General features: G+C 21.8%; 1 protein-coding gene and 1 long non-coding RNA gene across 2 annotated transcripts in view; both read left to right on the top strand.

Moving 5' to 3' along the window:
- The window catches only part of LOC725885 (Krueppel-like factor 7), a 471,466-nt gene that overhangs the window by 130,567 nt on the left and 313,392 nt on the right, over positions 1–27,507 (top strand). The window lies entirely within an intron of this gene.
- Positions 13,690–26,022, top strand: LOC113219308. The gene is made up of 3 exons (XR_003306290.1): positions 13,690–14,010; positions 25,487–25,619; positions 25,699–26,022. It is a non-coding gene; the product is annotated as an uncharacterized LOC113219308 (long non-coding RNA).

The following is a 27,507-nucleotide window of genomic DNA, read 5'->3' as shown; positions in this document are numbered from 1 at the left end:
GTTCAAAATAAAAAATAAATTTTAATCAAATCTTCTAGATTTTATAATTTTTGTAAAAAATACTCTAATTCAGACATCAAATTCAAAATTTTCTCAATCTCAAATCTCATAATTGAAAGTTATGATCGAAGATCTATAATTTCCAATATCACCAATAATATCCAATATATATTTTCAAACTATCGTTTGATAATAATTTTGAGCCTGGAATGATCCGTCTTTTATTAAATTTAATAGTGATCGACCAGTACTATATATCAGACAACCTCAGTAATAGATTAGCTATTGGTATCGACATCCAGTTGCAAATATATACCTTAAATCTCTGCACAACAGTTTATTATTGGTAAATCCATTTGAATCTAATGCTTCTCTGATATATCTAGTAATTGAAGCAAATATTGTTTTCACATGTACATTCATATACATACAAATGCATGCAGTTACTACATGATGGTTATAGGCTTGCATGCGATGTTGCGGATCGACTATGTGCATACGCAACACAGTTTCTTAAAACAAATGAGAAGCTGCAAATGGAAAGATTTTGGCAGAGTGAATATATTCATCCCTTTTATGACTATATTCCTAGTTATCAACGGAATTCATGAATTTATATGGTGTTTACATGATTTAGTAATCTCACTAATACTAAGATACATCCCAAGCAACTTTAGAAGTATTTCGCTCACGCACGTGTTGAGACTGTGAAAGTATACCACTCTTGTTGACAGGAAACATCGTGTTTACAAAATTTCCCTATCTTTGTTAATTTCTCTATGTTTTTTCTTTTCTTTTTTTTATCTATGTTGATAATATCTTCCTGTCCTATCTTCTTTTTCGCTTGAACTCTTTCTTTTTTATTCTTTTCATATTCTCTATATTTTCAATATATGTTTTACTATATCTCGATCGATATAGCTATTTCCGGATCTTTCAATTCTGGTTTCCATGGAGATATAACAATGAGGGAGGAAAAGACAAACAAAGAAAAAAAGATTAACCGATGTGGAATGGCGTAAAAGAAGAAAAGACGGGAGCACAAAATCGTGTTCCAAGTTCGTTCTGGAGAAAAAGGAAAGCTCCGCCAGCTTGAATTCTATTGCGTAAACAATACGCTCACGATAATGCTAGTTTTGATTCATCGCGAGATATGAGCACGGAAATAAGCGAAGGAGTGATGCGATCCGTGGCAAGTTTGGCAGAGATCTATGGATGATATGTCTCTCGTATTTTCGAACAAGCTTTTTCTTTTTTTTCTTTTCTTTTTTTTCCCTTTTATTTCATTGTAACGGTGAAAGCTTTCTGAAAACCTGCTCTTTAATTGATTTGACAACTTCTATTCTTGGAAAGATTTGAAAAAGATGGATGGAAATAAAATTTTTTCCTTGAAAAGGAATTCTTTGATTTTTTTTTTTTTTTCACTTATTTTGAAATGAATTTGTTAATATGATACTTTTTATTTTTGGAATTGTTTATACTATTTTCTTTATATTTAATTGCTTAAATTATTCTGAACTCTAGTATAATAAAAAACTTTAAATAGTTTTAACTTTAAATATATCACATAAATTTATTTTATTATAAAGATAATATTCTATATTGATAAGTTATTTTATACTTATTGAACTTATTTGAATCTTAAAGAAAAATCTTGGAATCTTAAATTCTATTTAATTTAAATGTATGTGTTAATGTAAATTAAATAATTATAATAATCAAGACAATCAATAATCAAGACAAATTGCCATACTCTTGAAATGAATATTGTAAATCAAAATATGTATCAGTAAATGATTTATCATTTTTTTATGGTAAAAATAATGTATGGAATGGTAAAATTATTGATAAGCATAAATTTTCTCAAGATAAATATAAAAAACACTTATTAGATTATATATAAATTTTATAATATTTACATATAGATTAAACAAATTCAAAACTAGATATATAGATAAAAAATATTTGCGAATAATAAATATTAGATTTATGATTTATTTATTCGAGAAAAGTTTTTTTACATTATAATCAAGCGTTATTATTTATTATTTATTATTTCTTTTAACTTTGTTAAATGAAAGATCTAGATTAACATTGATAGATAACAATATCATTTTTGAAGAAAATTACATTTGCAATTATATATTTTTAAAATATTTTAATTTGTAAATATTTTAATATCTGGCTGGAGTATAATATGACCTTGAATCCAAATATATTCCATGGTACCAACATTTCAATATTAACCAACATCATTTCTTAATTAAATTTATACGCACAAATCACGTTCGATTTTTTATACAATGTCTCTAGTTTGAGAAATTTTTTATAAGCTTGAAGATTTCATCATTTAGAGAACTAATCTGCGATATTATTGACTATAATGTGGCCTAAGACTTTCCCAAATTGTCTATAAAAGAGTTTCCTACGAGTATTAGCTTTTTGTGATTTATGTAAACAACGTTGTACGTTTTGACTGTTAGAGATCATAAAATTGAATAAATGAACGTTGTGTTTTGATAGCCGATACGACACTTATAGAGTTTGTGAATCCATTCTAACATTCTACCGGATATGTATATAGTATATAGTATATAGTATTGTGACACTGATAATATATATCGATCGTATTCTAACATGATCTCATTGTGAATAATAATAACAATCTCATATAATCAACATATTTTCAAATAATCTACTTTTGCTCATTATCAAAAATGAAAAAACATAGCTATCTTTACAATACATTCAACTTTGTCCATTTATTTTACATTTTATAACAATTATTACTTTTGTATTCAACTCATTGATAATATATCATCATAATAAATAATTTAAATTAGTTTTTTAAATAGATAATTGAAAAATAAATATATTTTATTAGTATTATATGTGTGTGTATATATATATATATATATATATATATATATATATATATCTATTTACATATATATATATTTTTCCAATACATAATTTATAATCGTTAAAAATTTTCCAATTTTTTTCGTTTAATCAAACTTTTCATATATATTGTACTTCTATTATATACTTCTAGTTTCCTTCAAGTCATTCTCCACATCTTCTTTTTTTCGTATCCCATCTTCTGCAAATTATACTCGCCAAAATGAAATGGTATTAAAATTGTGTCGCAGTGAGTTCCCGCGGGAACTTAAAAGTATGGATTATACCTGCACATATGCGCGCGCATTTTAACTAGGGTTAGACGTGTGCATCGATGCGCCACGTATAAATCAATTAATATTTTAAAAAATAATAATTTTATTAAAAATACTATATATTTTTATTATTCTTGCAATTATGAAAATAAAAAATCTAAAATATTATTTTAATATATAATATATAACATATATATAATATATAATATATAATATATAATATATATAATGTAAATAATATATAATATATATAATATATAAATATTATTTTAATATTAATATATAATATTTAAGTATTCCATTTCTTAAAAATTAGGATTTTTATTTATTACATTAAATTTAGGATTTTTTATTCTCCTATTAAAAGAGCAGATGGTTATTATATATACATATATACATATATACATATATATTTATCAAGAAATTACAAAGTTCAAATTTTATTACTAAAAAATTATTAAAAGTAATGTCGAAAATTTTGAATTTATAATATATTGGTAGCTTATTACATAAATATTATTACCATTTTTAATATTAAAAAAAATATCTTAGATTCAATAATATAAATAGATTATAAGAATTATTAGAAATATAAAATATTTTTTTTAATAATATATACAGTTGATATAAAAATTTTTATAAGCATAAAAATAATATAAAAATTAAAATTTCATGAAAAGTACACAATATTTACAATATTTACATTAACATATAATTAGTAAGTGATAAATATATTGTATATATAAATATTAAAACATCATTATTTGAAAAAGCAAAATAATTTTTATTTAAAGGACATTTTCTTCATATACGTGTTCTTCATATTGTCATAGATGTAAATATATATATCATAAATTCTTACTAGTAAATATATATATATATATATTACAGTTATTCCCACAGTGTAATTCGTATCGTTTCGCCCACGTATCTTTCGATCTGATATCTCGACAAAGATCTTGATTGCGAAAGTCTATTTCCGAATGTGACGGTATCACCGACCCTTATAAATCACGTAACTACAATTTTCATCTTTGCCTTGATTCTCTACAATTTCCATCCATAATCGGATGAATACTTAATGAATCTATTAGCGATTGCTTCATAGCAGTGAATTCGGAACGATGCACAAGCATCTTGCCAATTTTTCTGCTCTGAAAAACTCCCATTGGCCGAACGTAAAGTAGCTTAATTCGGGATAACTTTTGCACGTGCAAAGCTTTCGAAACTCGAGGTTAGATAACTAATGCCATTCGAGAATCGATAAATTCTCCGCCAGACATCTATTCTCAAAGAGAACAAAAGGATCTTCCAGAACTCATGGGTTAAATCGTTTCCTTTTCACTACGATTATTCTATTAATCGATTTATTTAGAATCACCGACGGATTCCAATTTCTCTCCTTCACGATTTGTAATATTCAAAGAATGCCACCGTTCTACGCTGCTAATTCAAAGATTTCAAAACAGCCAATCGTAAGAGAATTCGATCAAGACATTCAGTGAAACTGCTAGTCGTCGAAGATTTCTCAACCAGTAACTGGCACGCGAGCAAGGTCAAAAAGAGGCCAGATCGGTGAATGGATGGACTGTATGTAAGTACATATTTCCTAATGACTAGCCGGGGGTTATAGCAGTCGATCTCTTTCTAAACTAATGATAGAAGAGGACCGTAGAAACGGCGGTCGATATGCCGACGTACTAATGACCCGTACGAAGTCAGGCCAACAGACTGCTGGCTAGACGTGATGGCACCACTAGCGGCGGTTTTCGCTCAATTATAAATTGAATTACTCGTCGGTTCACTGAAAATAGCCATGGTTATGCGCTATAAAAGGGAAAACCGACTGAGCGAACTGGATGATGGTATGGGAAAAATGGAGAACTCATCCGGAAAGTATCATCTCTTTCTCTAAATATCTATTTCTTTTTCTATATCTTAATGAACTCGTCGAAAATTTACTCACTGATTTCAATAAATTTGAAATATATCTTTTTTTAATATTCTTTTTTTAATATCTTAAGGATCACAATATCATATAGAGCAATATTTTCTATACATATATCCAATAATTGATTTTAGTTTTATATGTAAATTATATATAAAGTATTATTCTATATACTATTATATATAGGATAGTAGTATTTTTAAGATATTTTTGGAAAGTCGATATAATACAATAAAAAATCCAAAATAAAATTTAATATAAATATATATACAAAAATGTTGGTTGAAATTTAATTATTAAGTTATAAACTATTGAAGTTTGCAGAAAAATGAAGAAAGAAAACACGAAATAGATTGTTATTATTAGATAGTTCATCTAATTTATATTATTTATAAATTAATCTTCCTTTACAAAGTAAGTTTTAACTAATATTTTTATACATCAAGTTTGTACTTGTTTTAATCTCTAGAATCCACCTTTCAAAGATGTTTCACAAATATATTAATATCCTGTATAATTATTCTCATAAGCAATTCTATCTAATATATCAAATCATTGAAAGATTGCATCTATCCTAAATTATTTTTCAATAAATTATTTAATTTTCTTAATTGATAATAACGAGTAACTAATGAGATCTGATTTTAAGCTGATCGATGATTTTCATAATTTTTTTTTTGTTTTATGATATTAGAAGAAGAATAGGGAAGAAAAGTGATAAATGAATCGTTAGGATTTAAAAAATTCTGATTAAAGCTGATGATTAAGGCTTAAGGTCTTACTACGCTATCATTAGGATAATTACAAGCTAATCATGATTGCAGGAATTAACAACGATAATGTATGTAACATGTAGTGTCGTATTTTCACTGAAATTTTACCGTGAACAAATTTAAGTTTATGTATGTATATTCTTGTTTAAAATTAGAAGATATTTGATTAATATATGATTTCAAATGATCATAAATAAGCATTATAATTTTGAAATCAAGTTTTATATTTTATTTAAATATAATCATTATCAATTTTTATTTAAATATTTTTATTTAAATAAAAATAATTAATCATTTCCATTATAAAGAAAACTAAAATAGAATTTTAACAAAATTTTTAAATAATAGTATATAATTTAATCTTTTTTTTATGAAAAAAGTATTCGATATTCTTGTTTCTTATTGTAAAAAAGATAGCATCAAAGTTGGACATTAATTTGTTGAAAAAGTAACTAATTTAAAATTTTGAATTAAGTTATTTTAAGAAATTATTTATTAAAATGCTTCAATTACATTTATTTGTAGCTATTATAGTTGTTTACTTTTTATATAATCTCGGCCATTTGGTATTACAATTATTTGCAATTATTATTATGGCTTAAACAAAAAATTATTAAAGTACTTATAGAAGTTAGTACTTATAGAACTTTATTTGTAATTTTTATTAAATTTTGTTCATGATTGGATAGCATATATTTATATTATTATTTGCATTATATTAAAGATAAAAAAATTGTTTTGACAATAAAAAATTATTTTTTCAACTTTTCTTATAAATATATTAGAAGTATAGAAATAAAAAAATTTTTGTAATAAAAAAAATTTTTATACAACTGTAATTATAATTAATAAAACACTTTTTTTATGATAAATTATATTATGCATTACTTTCAAAGATTTGCTTAAAAATTTATTTTAATAAATATTTAAAACATATTATGTAATAGTTATGAATGAATAATGAAGAGTTATGTATTTATATACAAGAATATATTATACATTTCAAATTTCATATTATGCACTTTAAAAAGATTACATCATATCGGATGTACATTAACATTTGTTTAACCATATTTCACACAAGACTTCAATGATATGAACATTTTTCTATGAATATTTTTATTATTGAAACTGTACCATAATTTAATGACACACAACATAACACAAATAATAGTTAAATAACAGTTAACAATTAATAAAATAATAATTAATTAAATATAATACGGTTACAGCGAACAAAGTTGTCACTACAAAATTTTTCATATCAGAAATCGGCAATTCTTTTAAAATTAATTTACAAATTTTATTATGTAGCAAAATAATATTATTAGTAAAAATAATTTATAAGATGTGATTTATTAATTATTAATTATTAATTATTAATTATTATTAATCCGATAATAGCGTATTTCTCATTTTCTTTCTCAATCTCTTTTTTTTTCTATCAATTTATTTAAATATCTATTTATCTTGTGAATAATTATACGATCATTCAATAATTAGTCATAGATCCTGATTAATCACTTTTAGAACTAAAATATTTGTACCGATTAATGTGCATCTTATTTTCATTACATTTTCTTAAAATAAACATTTTTGTTTATTGCTAATGTATTTCAAATATAATTTAATTAATATTTTTCCTATTAATAAACATTAAAATGAGTAATTGTATAATTATAATAAATAATTTATTTGCTTTTATTATATCTATATTTATCAGAAACATCATATATAAACATCTCATTTGTTTACATAATATAATCATAACTGATTAATACTACAATAAAGCAAGTTAATTGACAAGTTTGTCTAATAACTAATAATTTTTGCTATATTACAGACATTTTTTTAATAAGTGAAATGTTAAAATAATCTTAAGTAATAATGAAGTAAAAAAAATAGTTTCTGAGCCAATTACTGAGAGTTTTAAAAGATAAAAAACTTTAACAATGCTTCAATTACTGTGCGAAAAAGTAAACCAAGAGCAGAGTAACCAATACAAATAACCTATCAAACACATGAAATATGCGCTCGATATTCTTCTTGGCTATTTACCAACTAGTGCCCGAATGATTAACCCAAGGCAAACTCCGCTTGTAGCGGAAAACAGCAAAGAAAATAAATAATACATAGATGATGCTTCGTTTCTGCTAAATACATATATACGCACACATAATCAATCACGATCTAACGTAACGTAATTGAAATTCTCTCTCGCCAAATTTGTCGATTTACATCTGATCAATCAATCTGTGTAAAGAAAAATGGAGGACAAATGTGCGAAGAGTGGAATGTATTTTATAGAGTTCGTTGATTCAAACATAGAAAGCATACGCCGTTAGAAAAATTCACATTGAGGATCCAAAAAGAAAAAAAGTATCAAAAAATAATGGACAGTAATATAGACAATCAAAGAAACGTTAGTGGAAATCCGCGTCAACTTTCCACTTAAGCATTCTTCTTCTATTATTTTCTCTTTTTCGATCAACTTTTCTTAATTTACATTATTAATATTTCTAAATATTTCCATTATATCAAAAAATGAAAAAATATAAAAAATTGAAAATGCTTCTAACATTATTCGAATAAAATAAATGTTTTAAAGATGCACCAAGATATAAAAATCAATTTTTCTGATTTGTTTTCTTCATTTTTTTCTTAATTAATTCATCGACATAATTATCAAAACATAATTTCTAATAATTTTTCTCATTTTTCAAACAATTTTCAAATAATTTAATGTTTAAGTAATTATTTAAAATATTATTTAAAATTAAGTAATTATTTAAAATATGAAGATATCGAAAGATTTTATATTTGAAATCGAAAATATTGAAATTTTTCAAATCAATATCAAATCTTCAAATATTTAGTGAATATATAGAAATATATAGGAATTGAAAAGAATAGAATCTCAAGATTATGTATTAGATGTTTATTAATATTAAATAAGAAATGAATGAAATTTATATGAAAATATTATTATTTTTAATAAATAAATTAAATATATTTAATAATACAAATAATAAATGCTTACAAAATAGTAAAGTTAGATTGAAAAAAAATATGCAAAGAAATAATCATTATACATATCATTGTTATAAATTATAAATAATAACGAAAATGAAGATTTATATATATATATATATATATATAATTTTCATTTTCATATATATTTTCATATATATATAAATAAATAACGAAATTAGAGAGAGAGAGAGAGACATCGTCTTTCCTTTTCTGCAATCTCTCGATGCTTACCTTGTATGGTCCTCGTCTTTTCCTAATCCACGGAAATGGGTACGGTGTCGATGAGATTCGTATTTGCGTTACGCTGACGGAAATGCGGAAAGTAACGCCATTTCGTAATTTCCGGTAAGCGAGAAAAGCTAACCGTCTGTGAGCTGGTGCGTTATCGGTCGGATACGACCATGCTCGGGCTCCTATATATTGAATGTCAAAACTCGTTGCATATTTTTGAATCTATGACGTCTTGATGTTCGTTATTTCTTCTGAAATATTGCATGATTTTTTTTTATTTTATGGTTAGATAAGATCTTAAAGAATAAAATTAAAGAAATTAAAGAATAAGTATTTATATGAATTATAAGTTATGAAGATTATGAATTATAAATGTATAATTTTATGTTGATTTACTATTTTATGTTTATAATTTTATGTTGATTTACTATTTTATTGTAAAAATTTTTATTGAAAAATATTTTTTTATATTTTTAAAAATTTTTTAATTTTAATATTATAAATACTCATATATGAATAATATTTATTTTTCAGTTAGCTTAAAAAATATAAAACAATTACGAAAATAATATATGTAACTATATATGGTTATTTAATATCCAAATCACTGTTTAAAATAAAATAAAAAATACTAAATAATATTAAATAAATAACAAAAAAATATACGATGAAAAAATTACATTGATAAAAAAAATAAATATATTTATATATATTTCAATAAAAAGTAAGTGTGATATTTCTTAAACTTTCTTGATCTTTCTCAACATCTTCAATTCATAAATTCTTTACCAACATTTTGTATATATTATTTATTCCTCATATATTTCTCATCTTCTTCAAGCAAACAGGGCGATACCAAGCCCGATAAGATTCACGCAAGCATGAGTGCAAAATTCGCCGGGCAAACGGTATATAATACTCTGTTATACCCATGTGCTTGATCCATCTGGCTACCTACCAACCTACCGACCTAGCTTCCTCCTCGCAGTCAGAACCTGGATATTCCGGAAATGACGTCATGCTCATTGTAACATCCCGTATAACGTGAGCGTAGTCATAGTTCTCTTTCGTGTCCCACGGATCATGGCTCGAGAGAAAGAGAGAGGAAGATAAAATTTTGCGTGCTTGATGCGTGGGTATGCGAACGACATCAAGTCGGTATGCAGTGTACATATAAATACCTAACTTAACTACATGTACGGATGCACCGGGAAAAGTGAATGTAACTGTATGTACAGTAAATATATATATATATATAATAGACAGATTCCTTCGCGCCGCTTCGACGATTTGCCTGCATTTCCTGGCGGACATGTACATATATGTAATCTAGTCGTGACGACTCGAGTGTTTTTAATTTCAATCTCGTGCCATGCATCCTGTGTCCCCTTTCACATGAAATCGATGTCTTTTGTGTTTTGCATGAACAGTGAATATTTTTAAATGATTTTTTTTTGAAGTTTATTAGTTTTTTTCTTTAAATATTAATATTTTAAAATCGCTTGTATAATTCAATTATTTTATAAATTTAAAAATCTTTATGAATAATAATCGAATTCCATAAAAAAAAATTCTTTATATTGAATTCGATTATAATCCATGAGTACATATTAAAATTGCTTTATTTTTTAGCATTCTTATAATATTTGCTAAAAACTTTTTTAATTTTATTTTCAAAGAATGTATAATTTATATATATTACTAATAATTATTAATAATAATTATTAATATATATATATTACTAAACAATATAATTTTCTCTTTTTTTATATTGAATCTTTTTAATTTTGTTAATTAAATATTAGCATTATAAATATTAATAGCAACTTCACTTATTTTAATATTTAACAAAAAATTTCTTGAAAGTATTTTAATTTTTTTCTTTTTTTTTCAAATTTTAATTTTTATAAAACATGTAATGTTTTTATAAAACATTTCAAATATGTGATTTTTTTATCGATAGTACATATGTTCTTTTATACAGGATTAATAAGTTATACTTTTGCACATTGAATATATAGATCGTTTCAAATATTTTTCTCTATTAAATAATAATTTTTCATAAACATTATTGTATTTTTATCGATTCATAGTCTCCTGCAAAAACGGCATTGCTTTCCGATTTTCATTTCTGATTCATAAAATCGGTATAATACAACATTTATTACAAAAAATCATAGGACAAAGCTTCGAAACTCGTTATTGCAACGAATATATATAACCGTGTTCTCATAATCATTTTATCTTACGGTAATCAAATAAGTATTCACTTTAAATTCAACATTTGCAATGAAAGCAAATTTAACAAATAAATTTTCTTTTATTTCTTTTTCAAGATTATTGAAATGCAACAAATTTTTTTCATTATTTTCGTTATTATTTATAAATTAATCTTTAATATCTTAATACTCTTTAATATCTTTAATACTAATATACATTATTATATATAAAGATAACATCTTTATATTTATTATTAAATCTAATGTTTAATAGTCAAATTAATAACCAAAAATGGCATTTAATAACTGAATTATTTATATATCTTTTTATGTCTTTTTGTTATATATTTTTTAAATATATGAATTGTAAAGTAAATTTTATATTTTCTGTTCTTATAATACTTATTATGTTTTATTTCGGTTATCATTGATTTCGGTCGATCATCGATTTCATTCAAAATTATATTCCAAACTTATAACGAACTAGTAATTTTAGTGAACGAAAGTATGTTGCGATGCAGCTTCGGTTATTTGCGTTCAATTAAAATCGCGTGGGCACCAAGACATATCATGTTCACTCACACATTATGCAGCTTACGTGCATAAATTACATTGAAGTTGTTTGTTGCACGAGGATTATATAAACGGTCGTAAAAGCAGTCGGCAACGATCGTTTTTAGCGTTGCAAATATGACGAGGAACAGATGTTCTCATAATTCGTAAATATTGAGAATGAGGAGAGAGATAGAGAGACGAAAGTTTATTCGATTGTAGAAGATGACATAACCCCATTTCCTGACTTGATAGAATTAATTATTATTAACGAAAGAATAATTATGAATAATCATGATTCGAAAACTGAATCAGAATCAAATCTCTCGATAATATGATGCGATAACATTCTCGATAACATTTCATATTTTCCTATTTATCTTTGATTATTAATAAAAATTTATTAATAAATTATTTAATAAGCATATAATGCGTGAGCTCATTGTTATTTTGCCATAATTTCATCTATCATAGATATGATTAAGATTAAATATTATTCATACATTCTTTTGAAATTATATAAGAAAAGAAATTAAAAAGAAATACTTTAGAAATAGTCATTACTTTAAAAATGGCCAGAAAATTTATTCTGCAGAATTATTTTTGATTCGATTGTGATTTTTTATCATTAAAATATTTCTTAAATAATATTCTTCGTTTGAATTTTGAAAAAAAAGTTTTTGTTAAAATTTGAAGTATTAAATTTTTATTAATTAAAAAATTAAAAATAAGTTAAAGAGATGATAATTAATTAGTTATAATTAATTATAAATAATTATAAGAAAAAAATTTTATTTACTTTTTTTTCATATATATATATATATATATTTACTTTTTTTTATAAATATATATATATATATATAATACATAACGATTCAATAAAATATTTTATTACTGAAATATAACTTTTTATTTTTTTTTCTCTATTATTCTCTATTATATACTTTTTATTTTTATTTCTCAGATATTTTTCTTATATTTAATTAATAGGTTAATAATAATATTTGCAATTGTGTTTATTATTATATTATAAATATATTAAATTTTATTCAAATTGCAAAAATATGATGCATTGCTTACTTTATATATGTATAAATATTATATAATATATATTATATAATACTATATTGATAATAGCATAGTATTCATTTGTTAATGAAATAAATATTGTGATTTTGATGTTTGAAGAAATAATATTGACGTTATTTTCTTTTAATATATTGTACTTTTCATAAATGCTATCTCTTTCAATACAACCAATTCATAAAATACATTTTTTAAAAAATAAAAAAAAACAAATAAATAGTATAATATTTATTGATATTTATTAATAGTATAAGTAAATATAAAAGAAGATTAATAATATCACTTAACTAGATAATTTGCTTTTTCAATGTTATTAATTAAAATAGTCTTATAGTTTTTTTTTTTTTTTATATCTTTTTCGAAATAAAATTGTCTCTTTCATGTCATTTATCTTTTACATAATTAAAAATTAAAAATTTAAAAATATTACATTATCAAAAATTATTTCTTCATTTTTATTCCTAAAGAAACAAAATTATGAATCAATGTCAGTATTAAAATATTTCATATTTTAATATTGGATAATAAGGAAATTTTTGTCGATGCAATGTAAATTTGTTGAAAAACCTTGCGTATAAGTTCTCCAAGTACGTGAGATTTCGTTCGTAACTCGTATGATTCATCGGTCGAGCACGCGCCAGCATTAGCATTCATCATAGTCAGAAACAAAAATATAGATTATTGGCTATCGGTAGCTCGTGAGGACTTTGTAACCACAGTCATAAATATTTCTCTTGCTTGCCACGCCATTGATTGGCCACGCTCATACCGCGCATCCGTTAACCGATAACTCACATTATGTCATGTCGCGGCCAGTAATCGACGAACAAACAGCGATCGTTACCTTTCGACAACGTCGGACCTGTTACGAATGGTTGTGATCACTCGACGAAAAGAATGGCGATCGTCCGCTATCGTAATCTGAATTAAAATTCTTGCTGTGAATAAATAAATACATGAAGCATGATGGAATAATGAAGTTTTTTTACAAGGTGATTCTAGAATGATATGATAATTTTAGTTTAATTAGATTAGAAAATTTTTTTGTAATCTATTGAAATAAATGAAATCATTATTGATATTTAAAAATAATTTTGAAAATAATGAAAATATTAAATTTTGAATTAATGAAAATATTAAAAGATTTAATATTGGAAAAGAAAAAAGTGATTTTAAATATTTAGCTAGTGTATATATATATATGTATACGTAAATAACATGTATGTATATAAAGTTTTATAGTATATACAGATATTAATATTATAAAGAAACTTTTAGAAAGTTGATTTTAACCAAAATGAATATGAAATTTATATATAACAATGTCACTTAAAATTTATTTATTAAATTATAAGCAATTGAAGTTTGCATTAGTTGAAGCGAAACGGAAATAGATCGCTCTGTTCTTTCTGTTACATCATTGTCGCACTCTATTCTTACCTTATTTCATTTAATTGCTCATAACTTCATAAATAAGTTAATCGATCGACGTTTTTAAATTTTTTATTTGATCTCCAGATTCAAAAGAGTTTCACGAATACATTAATATTTGAGGGAAAAAACTTTGTTTATTAATTTTTTTTTTTTATGTGTAATGTAAGAAAATACAGTTAATAGTTAGCCGTCTTTATGTAATTTACTGTAAAGTTTAAAATGTGAAAAATTTGATAAATTTTAAAACATAATCATTTTAATTAAATGTATTTGTCAAATCAAACTTTAAGAATTAGAAATTATGATTAATTTATTTTTATATATTTTCAAGTTAAATTTATTATTATAAATTATAATTATTATAAAAATATTCTTATAAAAATGAAATTAATTAAAATTGATTTCAAATTCAACAATAGAAAAATTATATTTTTTGATTTAATTGATTTGATCATACTAGAGTTTACGTCATACCTATCTCATTAATCATTATTCATTATTGGTAATCGATTGAACATTGACAATATGTTAATATACTTTCTGGATAGATGATTCATATAATTTTATGCATACTTTTATCTTCATTACCATAAGAATTCTTTTCTTACAGTGGTCATAACAAGATAAGAATTAATAGAGAAAAAATTAAAGAAATTTGTCATTTAATTCTTTTTGTATTATATTTATGTTGTTATAATAGTTTTTGATATCTCCTTACTAAAATATTATTAAAATTTCAACCAAGTAATGTGCAATTGATTGAATAATAAACATTAAATGATGATATTAAAGTAACTCATATTCTAGGTCGTCCATCAGCCAATTTATGACTAAGAAGCTATTAAAGCGATAGGACGCGACGGTCAAGTTTTGAATCGTAAAAATTGCTGACATGATGCTTAAAATTTTCTAATCGGAGAACGATTTTTGATATGGCTCTTTTGTAGTCAATTGAGTCTCACAGATTATTAAATGGCTTAGTCCTTGTTAAGTCTCATAAAAAGATTAGTATACAACAGCGTTAAATCATAAAACAGCATACCATAAAATGACAAAATTATGAAATTTCTACCTTAAGATGTAGTTAAAGCTATAGATTTACATTTCAATTTAGAATCTTGATAATGTAGTTAATAGAAGAAAATTCATAAATATGAAGGAATAATTAATCTAAAAAATAATTTTAATTTAATTTTATAATTTCTGACATTATTAATATACATACTAATATACTAAAATACAAAAATTTATTGATATTTCAAAATAAATTTAAAAACTTGTTCATTTTTCAATTCAATTAATTTTTTTTATTAATTATGATTTTCTATTTTTTGAGTTCATTTTTATGTATAGTCAAAAATCTTGTAAAGAAAATATACAAACAAAAGATTTCTCCAATTAAATTTTTTACTCTTTTTATTTTGAAATATTCAAATTAATAATTAAAAATAAATTAATACATATAATAATAATTTAATTAAAGAGCAATAAAAAAAAAGTCTTAAGCAATTAATGAAAAATTATACGATTTTAATTTAAAAAATAAACTTAAATAAACCGTCAAAAAATTTGATAAAATTAAATTATATTTTCTTATATCATGTAATTTTTTATATTTTATATTTTAATACATACTAATAATTTACATTATTTATATTAATTATGAAAAATATTCTTTATATTAAATGAAAAATATTAATAAATTATAAATAATACAAGTATTATAAATAAATATAAATAGAGATGCATGAAAATCAAAATATTATAAAAACGAACATTGTAACATAATATTAAAAAAAAAACATTGTAATATTGTAAAAAAGAATATAAATCCGATGTGAAAATTCATTGAAATGAAATGAAATGAAATGAAATGAACTCATTGAAATAAATATTGTTTGATTTTTAGTTTCTGATTTTGAATATATATATATATATATATATATATATATATATATTTATGTGTTTTAATATTATTATATTTTAGTATATACAATTGCTCACATTTCATATTTTATTATTCTACATACCGAACAATATTATTAATGTAATGTTCATTTATGGAAAATATTTTCCAAAAACTTTTTCAAAATTTTTATTTTAAAATATTTGTATTTCGAAGAAAGAATATTAATTTTTGGCTATAAATACACATTTTTGGCTATAAATGTAATCACAATTACATTGTAATAAATTTAAATTCCAATAAATATATATAAAAAGACAACTACCTATTTACAGACATTATATAATAATTTTTTGTTCAATTTTTGTTTAATTTCAGTTTTTTCTGCATTATCTAGCTTTCGAAATAAATGTCTCAAATACTCGTGCTTTTCTTATAAACAATATGCTAAAAATATTTAAAGGAAAACTTGAAAAAATATAAAGAACTATTTATATTGATTTTGCTGTAGTAAAGAATTGCTGCGTGTACGCGTTATATATACATAATATATATTGCACGTGTGCACGCGACAGAGTATGTATCAGGCATCTATAAGAGACGTGCATATGAAAAGATTGGTGTAACTACTTAGGCTTATGCAAGTACCAGTTTTGATTAAATTAAGATAATTCAAAAAAAATGAACTGACGAACCGCGGCATTGGAATTGGATTGCGGAATATATAATGATACAGTGTTTTGTCTAATAGATAAAAAGAAAAAATCCGAAATTCGCAAATTTATTTATTCCAACATGTTGATAAATAAGCTTTAATATTATGTATTTACAATTTAGATTTAGATTAATTTAAAAATTGATAATGATTTAAATTAAAATTTTAGTATAAATTTCGAACTATTTTTTTAAATATATGCTATTTATTTAGATTTGTTTGTTTAAAATGACTTTTATTATTAAATTAAATTAAATTAAACAAATTAAATTAAATATTATAATATTTTTGAATGTTAATGAATAATTTTAATGCAATAGCAATAAATAATCCAATTTTTTTATATCAATATTTATGAATTTTGATGATTTTTGATTTAAAGAGAAAATATCAAAAAATATATTTCTAATTTTTTTATATATTAATTTGCACATAAAATTTTATATTAATTAAATTTAAATTTATTGCCGGAAACGAAGAAAAATTAATCAATACTAAGATTCAATGCTCAGACGTTTCACATAAGTTATAGATTCTTATTTTCTATTATATATTTATATTTTATTTATATATAAAATATATTTATTTTATTTTATAAAGAAAGATATAAAAAATATATAAAAAGAAATGAATAAAGATAAAATAAGTTAGATAGATACATATTTTCACATATTATTCTAATTATGTCCATATATATGTACATGATTTTTCAATTATTTCTCCTAAAAGTTTTCGAAAATAACATAATTGAAAGTAGGTTAAGAATAAATTACAATATGAAAATTGACAAAAAAGAATATATAAAAGATAGAAAAAGAATATATAAAGAATATATAAATATCATTTATTTTTTTTAAATAAAATCATGTATTTTTTATATATTAATTGATTATATTTAAAAAAATATGTGATATAAATATGTGATATAAATAAAAAATTAATTAATTTAAAAATTATAATTTTTGTTCTAAATGCTTATATATTTCAAATATTGCACTGTAGAGAAAAAAATGAGTTCCAATACATAGTGAAACTATTCAATTCTAACGGCAATTGATTTTTTTTTTTGAGAATAATCTTTTTTTTTTTTTTTTTTTTTTTTGTTTTGTTTTATCTCAATTTGAAAGGAATTTTTGGTACCTCATTGCAATTAAATCGATTCTCGCGGAAAGAATTAAATCTTATTTTAAAATCTGAGAAGTGTAGAAAAATCGATTAATATTCTAATGTTTTTGGTAAAATATTGAGATTTTTAGATATTTTAGATGTTAAGAATTCCATTTAATATTTGCATTTTAATTAAATTTTATGAAAGAAATTTTTTTCCTGTTTTTTTAAAGATTTCAATATCGAGATCATTAGCGATAAATGTATTCAAATTTTATATTATTAATATTAAATAATGTAATATTAAATAATGTATTTGTTTGTGAAAAAAAAAACTTCAAAAATCATAGTTATAAAATTATAGTTTTTAATTTAAAATTTGAAAACTAATGTTGTCGTTATAAATAATATACTAATATACTAAATAATATAAATAATATATTATAAATAATAATAAGTATGTGATAATATATTAAAATAATATAATGTTATTATATTATATATAACATATAATAATTAAATAAAACAAAATTTGAAAAATATAAATATATAAATATTTGACTTAATAATTTTAAACTATTGTCGCTATAAAGAATTAATTGAAAAAATAAAAAGAAAAATTTTAAAAAATATATAAATAAATAAATAAATAAATATATAAAAATTTAAAAAAAATAATACATAAATATACAATCTATAAATTTAAAAAAAAATAGTTACAAAAATATTATATTAAAATAATTTCCAATAAAGCACTTTTTTTTATATTTTATTTTCATATTATCAAATTTATTTATTTATGAAAATATAATAAAAAATTTAATTAGTCCTAATGAACTAGTATGTAAATATCTGTATATTTACAAATTACATTTTGTATTTATTATTAAAATATATATTATTATTATATCTATATTAAAAAATATATATATGTATATAACAAAAATAAAATTATAAAAAAATTATAAAATATATATATAGTATATATAAAATACAGTATTTTAAATTATTTATAGTTTAAATACAGTTTAAAAAGCATAAGTTAATTAACACTATTGTATTAATAATAACTGAATAAAAAAAATATTATTTAATGAAACCAAATGTTTAATCGAATCAGATAAAATCGTCATTTGTACGAATCTCCGATTCTCATCTTTTTTCTTCGCAATTTTGTTGGGTCATCAGTATTTTTCGACAATATTTAACAACTGAATAGCGTGAATGATTGATATGTACAGAATCAAAACGATGATATGGAATGAACCGTCGAAAAAAATTCATCGAATAATTTTTACATTTTCTCTTGATTCTTTTTTGCTCTTTTCGAACTCCTCCTTAAAAGATCAAAATTAAATTGAGTTTTTGAACAAGCGATTGGATTAAATATCTAGAACATAAAATCTTTCTTGAGAGTCAAGAAACCGCGAGAACTATATAAACCAAACGGTGTATGGAACTTGGAAAAATTTTAAAATCGAAGAATGATATTTATTAATTTTATGTGAACTTGATCGATGGAATCGAATTTTTATTGCAAAATCTTCTTTTTTAAATCGTTTCAATGAGCATTTTTTTTTCTCTTAATACCATTGACTAATTTCGATTAAAACAATTAAAATTTAACGCAACTTTTAATGCAAATAGTTAAGATGAAACATGCAGATTTTTATATAATATATATATATATATATATATATATATATATATATATATATATCGTTTTTTTATATATATATATTTTTTATATATATATAAATAAATATATTATTTATATATATATATATTTTATATATATATATATTCGTTTATATATATATATATATCAAAATCATTACATTTAGCAAGTCAATATAATAATTTTCAATAAATTTTTCATTTTATTATATTTAATGATATCTCTTTTTATAAAATAAAACTTTTCCTTTCAAAATAAAAAATATGATTTTTAAAAAAAAACGATGAGTTTAATTATAATTCTATCTTGCATTTTGACATTTTGACTTTATAAAATAAAACTTTCCCTTTCAAAATAAAAAATATGATTGTTCAAAAAAAAACAATAAGCTTAATTATAATTCTGTCTTGCATTTTAACTAGAATTTTTCAAGTTGACTATCGTTAATGATCTATTAGCATCACTTTTTAGAAACAAAATTACCAATAACTAATATCTAAATAAGTTTCTGAAAAACAAAAAAAGAGACTAATAATCTTAACTATTGATACATTGAAATAAAATACGTAAAAATATGTAGATTCTGTTTTGCAAATTAATTTCTTTAAATCCTGATCTGTGATCATGATGTAAGAAAACACTAATATATCTTTCTATATTTATAAAAATAAATATTTGATGATTTTCTTAGTACAAAAATAATGATAATGATAATCTTTCATATATGTGATATGAATTTTTCACTAAGCCGTAACTATATTATTGATTGAGTCTAACTATTATAACATGAATTTATTTGTGTGAAACATGATTAAGAAAACTTTTAGATTTTTGGATAATGCTATTCTGATTTTTATTATTTTAATGTCTAAAGAACATTATAAATGCATTAATTGTATACATATATTTCTAACAGATATTTTAATTTTTTATTTTTAATTTTATTCTCAATTTATGTTTTCAAATTTTCTTGCCAAAAATACTTCCAAATATAATTCTCAAGAATTTTATTTCAATTGTATTTCAAATTGTATTTGCATCATAAATGCCAGATAGTCTATTTGAACTAATTTAAAATAATTCAATTTGAAGGTTTTTTTTTTATTTTTACAATGAAATATTCTTATCCTTTTTTTTCTTTCAATCTCTTTTTTTTTTGCTATAGTAGTCGTAATATTATACAATTAGTAAAAATAAATAATAAAATTCTCTGAATGATGTTGGTAGATGATTGATGATTGATGATTTTTATGGCCGTTTTTTTTTATCTTTTTGTCAAAAAGCTCTATTTAGATTTGATATCTGATATAAAAACAATTCATAAGGATATAAAAACTGTATATTGTTTGCAAAAATCAATCGCAACTTTTTATGTCAGTAATATAATAGGTTTAGTTTTCCCAGCCGTGCGTAACCCACGCGAATAAATTCCACGTTAGCGCGTTGCATGCGACGATATAAATAACGATGGTATGCTTTTACGAGCCGAGAAAATTACTTTGTAGGCCAATTATAGAATTAATATTTATAGGATCGACGCAACCGACCCGTCATTGGCCGAAGGTACGGTAATTGATGAAAAAACAGCATGCATTGAGTTTGCAGTGATCGTTCTTGGAAATCGCAAATATTTAACAAAGTATCTATTCATGAATATTTATTAATTAAATTTAATATTAATGTAATAATCAGTACTTAAACAGATAATATTACTAAATATTTTGCAAAATTGATTACATGACATTTATAATTATATATGTCATTGTCATAAATTTCATGATAAATTTTAAATTATGTATAAGAATCTTAAAATAAATAAGAAGTATATAAATATATATAAATTTTAAATTAAAATATTTAATTTCATATATATATATATATATATATATATATATATATATATATATATATATATATATATAATTATATAAATTAATCAATTATACATATTATATAGATTAATATAATATTAAGATTTACTTATTGAAAGAATCATTCAAATGAATATATTCTAATGAAAAAAACTCTTTTGTCAAAAATAAATATAAATAAAAATTTTAATTTCAACAAATTTAATCACAATATATTTTCCTAATTTAAAAACATATATTTTATAAAACAGTTCAAATAAGATGATAAAATTTAAACGAAAAAATCTGGATCAAATTCAAATTATTTCTTTCTTCCATTATATAATTAAATCCTTTTAACATCATATCTTTATTTCATTTTATATAGAAATCATGTTCCACCTGAATTACCATCATAATCAAGACAAACAATAAAAGCTCAGTTCTATTAAAGTTTTTTTCTCTTTCATTTGGGATCAAATACTATCTTCTGCCTCGGCAAGTCTTGTAATATGAGACATGACACAAAAATATGTTTGTCTCTCTCTGCGTATGCATGTGTTACATTTAATTTTGAAATAAATTCTATCTCTGGAAGTATTTAATGAAGTTTCGAACTCTGGTAATAAAACAGAGGATGCGATTTGCGAAAAACGAAACGCAGAAAAAAAAGAACTTTGTAATCGCGAATTGTATTATTCCATGTTTCTCAGAAATTATGGTTTCATTCTATATTTTTTTTCTTTTTTTCCCTCTGTTTCTTGATAGAACAAGCGGCGGCACATCGATTCTTTTCGAAGAAAGACACGTATCTTTCACTGACCTACACAAATCTCGTAATATACGCGTTCTCAGAAACAATGTTTACGCTCGTTACGTAATGGAATCGTTAAGACATTCATTAATTGGATCATTGAAATTGATTAAAATACATTCTGTTTATATTTTTTTGCAAAAAAAGTATTGAAAAATTTGATACGTTTTTTCAATTCTATTGAGAATTAGTATAGATGGAAATTAATTCTTATTAAAATAAAAAATAATTAAATATATTTAATTAGTTATATTAATTCGAGATATAAGATATATATTATATTATAATACTTATATTGTATTATAAAAAATTCCATATAAATTTCTGAAAAAATATTTATATAAAAAATTTTTTTACAAAAATTTAATTGAAAAAATTGTATTTAGTATTATTTGATATTTTAAATTTATATAAAAAAATCTAATGAATTTGTTTCTATATCAAAGTTAAATAAAAGTATTTTCTACCAAATATCAAAGTTAAATAAAAGTGTTTTCTACCAAATTTTATGTTATGTTATATTGCAATATCTATATTTAATAAATATAAATAAAGTTAAAAATTAAAGTTAAAAATAAAGTTATTTTTAAAATATTAATTTACTAAAAACTTATTCCAATTTATTCCAATTTATTTTTTAATTATTTATTAAATTTTCTTTTTTTAATGCTATTAATATAACAAAATATAATAATTACATTAAGTTTATGTTGAAAAAAAATTATTCCAATTTTTGTAAATTACAAGTATTAACATTAATTTTTGTAAATAACAAGTATTCTATTATTATCATTTTCAGACAATTTAAATTATCTAATAAATCATTATGTAAATATTCCATGATTAGAATTTTTTATTGTTTTTATAAACTTAAAAGTTAAAACTTTGTTTTAACTTACGAATTCACTATTTCTTTTTTTTTTTTTATTCTTACAATTTCGATAATAAATGAACAATGTGAAATGAACGTGATTCGAGACAAAGAATGTTTACTTAAACTCTTTGCTTAAAAGACACTCGATTATTACTTCCTTGTTTATTATCATTATTATCATTTCTATATTTTCTTCAATGTTATTAATCATATTTATTTTAATTCGAATACAAATCTTTATAATATACGCTAGAAGTTAATTAAATCACGTATGCTTTGATATTGAGTTTATTACAGAGGTATTCATTATATGCATGTGTATAAAATCAATCACAAAAATTATATATCATAAATGAATTTAAACAGTTATATATAATCAATAAAATTTTTATATATAAATTATATAATCAAAATTAAGAATACTGTTTTTAGAACGCTAAGAACAATTTTGTTTTACACAAAACATGGTAAATATATAAAACATAATGAATAGAACATAATATAAAACATACATGAAACAACTTTATTAAAGCGAATCTCAATTCAAAGGAATGAAATCGTTTAAAATTTCAATATTTTAAAATTTTTAATTATTAAATATTCAGATTTTGTATTTTATTATTGTAAAAAATATAATTTCTTAAATTGTATTTGAGAGATAAAAAATTATGAAAATTTGAGAGTTGATTTAATACACTGAAAGATATTATAAAAGATATTAAAAAAAAAAAAAAATATGTACATATAATTCATTATATATAATTATATTCATTATATTCAATTTACAAAAATATACTCATTATATTTATATACTTTGTATTTATTGAAATACTAAATTTGTAAATTTGTTATAAATTTCATGAAATTATAAAGATGTACTATCTAAAATAAAGTTACTGTTATATTATAATAAAAATAATATAACATTTAATATTTTTTATAATTAAAAATTTTATACAATTTTCATAATGAATAATTATGTTTAATTTAGATATCATTTTGTGCTTTCTTCACAAGAATCTTAAGAATTTTATTTAAATTTTTTTTTAAATTTCGTTGTTTCAAAAAAAGACCTATTTTTCTATATATATATATATATATATATATAAACTTTTATTACAAAATCATAATTTTGTTACATAAAACTACTATAACTGATCATATATATATCGAAAATGATTAGTTTTTATTATAATAGGCATTACATAATAAAAAAAATTATCGAACAAGCAAGGAAGATTTAAATTCGCGAATATACAGTTTTAGAGTAATTAACGCTTCGTAAAATAAATTTTATGGAAATGATTTTATAAGTTGGCACACAATCACATAATGATATATCAACGATTGATTGCTTGTAAATTAAAGACGGTAAAACATTACGTTAAATTATGTAACTCATGATTCATAGATGTGGAAGTTTCAATAACATTTTTAATTTACTAAAGAAATATATACATTTCAAAATAACAATCTGTTATAACTTATTGCATTTTATTTGTTTGTTATACGTAAAATACATAATTTTATAACACTCTGTACGTACAATTTTTATATAATTTTTGCAAAGAGGATATAATATTTGTTGTTTAATTATTTGAAAAATAAGTAGAATATAAATAGTTGATATTATTATTAAAAAAAAAATTGAACTTAATATTATTTGACATTGAAAATGAATTTAATTTCAATTTAAAAAAAATTGATAATATGCTTTATTTTAATATTGATTTTAATTGTTTAATTTCAATTTAATATTTTCGATTCATTTAAATTAGATATGGTATTATTTGATATTTTAAATTGTATTTATTTTTTTACACTTATAAATATAAATTAAACAATGAAAAATTTAGACTGTATTTATTTATCTTGAAAATAGCAATTGTCAATTGCATTATTTCAATATTATTTTTATCAAACGTTTAATATTTCTTACCATTATAAAGAGTAAAAAAATTTAGACAAGAAACAAATAAAAATTTTATTTTTTAAAGAGAACAAAAGTAATATCTTCTGACTCTAGGCATAGATATTAAATTCTTCAACTTCTCGTTCACATTATAACCAAGTTCATTCTCTGATTTCAGGTAAGAACGCATCACTACAATCGCTCAATATCTTCTTGCTCATACATAGATTAAAATGAAGAGAAAAGTCAGCTCTTTCCTTGGAAGTCGCTTCTTCTACAAAATCATCCAGAGCTCTAAAGAGCTTCGTAAGGTAAGCAAAATAAGAGAAATTTCTCCAGTGCAATTTTGCATCCACACAGCTGTAAGTGAAGTCTTAAATCAATTGCTAGCCCGACAGAATAGCGATGATGGGATGGGTCTTGCAACGGGCGTAAAATGGAAGAAGGTGGGAGGAAGAGTAAGGTTGCAGCAGCGAACTCCATAATTAGTTAGAAACCCGAAGCCGACGAAGCTCTAGGATTTAATATCTTAACACCCTCTTTAACGCAGACCAAAATTTTGCGCCGTGTCTTTATTGGCGAAACATGCCAACTTGACTAGACTTGAATTGTTCGTCGAAACTTTCTTCTTTACGCATTTTATCCTTTTTATTTCATCAATGTGAATTTGTTTTTAACTGGTATCTCTTTCATTTCGCGTTAAAGCCTTTAAAAAAAAAAAAATGATTATTTATGTTTATGTTTTCGTTCTAAATATATACATATATATATGAAAACATTCAATGAAATATTAAAAAATAGAAATATTATATGTTAAACTTAATATTTGAAGATAATTTTATAATTATTCTTAAAATATCAAGATTATATGTATATATTGAATTGGATATTATTTATAAAAATTATAAAAAAAATTATATTCATCGAAAATAAATTACAAGAAGCTTACAAAAATATTTGAATCTATTATTATTTGACTTTATTAACATTTATAAGAGGATGTTCAATACTAAATTAATTTTTATATACTGAATTAATTTATGTGATATATTATTTATATCAAGTATATTATATATTATTTTTAACTCAATAATTTTTATTTTAATGATTATTTATTATTTATCTCATAATTATTATTTAGGATATCGTTTTAATATTTTATAATCATTTTAATATTTTCGTGTATATAACGGATTGTATATATGGGATAATTAATAAAAATAGTTAATGTGTAGAATCATGAAAATTGAAAGACAAAGATTGTTATTGAAGAAATTTGGTTAAATGTCGAATGAAACAAATATAAGAATAATACAATTATTTATTTCAAATAATTTTAACAAAATTTAACAAAATGAGTTTATGAGAATCTTTATCTGGCAGATGAAATTTTAGTATTCGTAATATATTGAAAATATTTTCAATTCTAAAATTTTTAATTATAGTTTAAATAACATTTTGACATAGCAAGAGTTTCATAATATATTATTTTATAATATTTCGATCTTTTTTAACATAAATAATTAATTATTTAAATTTTTCGAATTTTTTGAGTATTTTATAATTTTGAGATTTTTTTATTTTTAATTTTTAATTCTTTCTTGACTGAGATAATTACATCGAGTTTCTATTGCATTATTTTTTAGCTGATTTATAGAAAAAACTCTATAAAGAAATCTATTATCTCATTAATAATTAGTTTCATCATTTATAAAATAGAATTTTATAAAAAAAATTTATTTTCCAATTTAAATTTTAAAATTTTGATATTGACTATCTATGTCAATATTTTTATTTAAATAATTAACAGATTAATTCAAATTTAGTAATTTATCTTATCTAAAATATCACTATATACTCTTATTTAAAATATCAAATGCATGTGAATTTCAAATACCATAATATAATTATAATAGGACTATAACCAGTTGTCTATGCTATAGAAACAATAACGAGAATAGCGCGTAGATCCTTTCTGAAATTGCAATTATTGTGGTGATTCAAACACTTGGTCATATGTCCACGTACTGATAAAACGTTTACCGGTTCACCGGTGCAAATGTTATCTATTTGCAGCAAAATACCCTTTGCGTGAGCTTTATAGCCCATGCTTCCTTTATTATCGCTCCAACTGATCGAATATTATAATTTTATTGGATCATTTAAATTTTAAAATTTTATTATACAGATCTTTTTTGG

Source organism: Apis mellifera, linkage group LG1, assembly GCF_003254395.2.
Source record: "Apis mellifera strain DH4 linkage group LG1, Amel_HAv3.1, whole genome shotgun sequence".
Lineage (NCBI taxonomy): Eukaryota > Metazoa > Arthropoda > Insecta > Hymenoptera > Apidae > Apis > Apis mellifera.
Note: the sequence above shows the minus strand (reverse complement) of the source record. Positions and strands in the feature narration are given on the sequence as shown.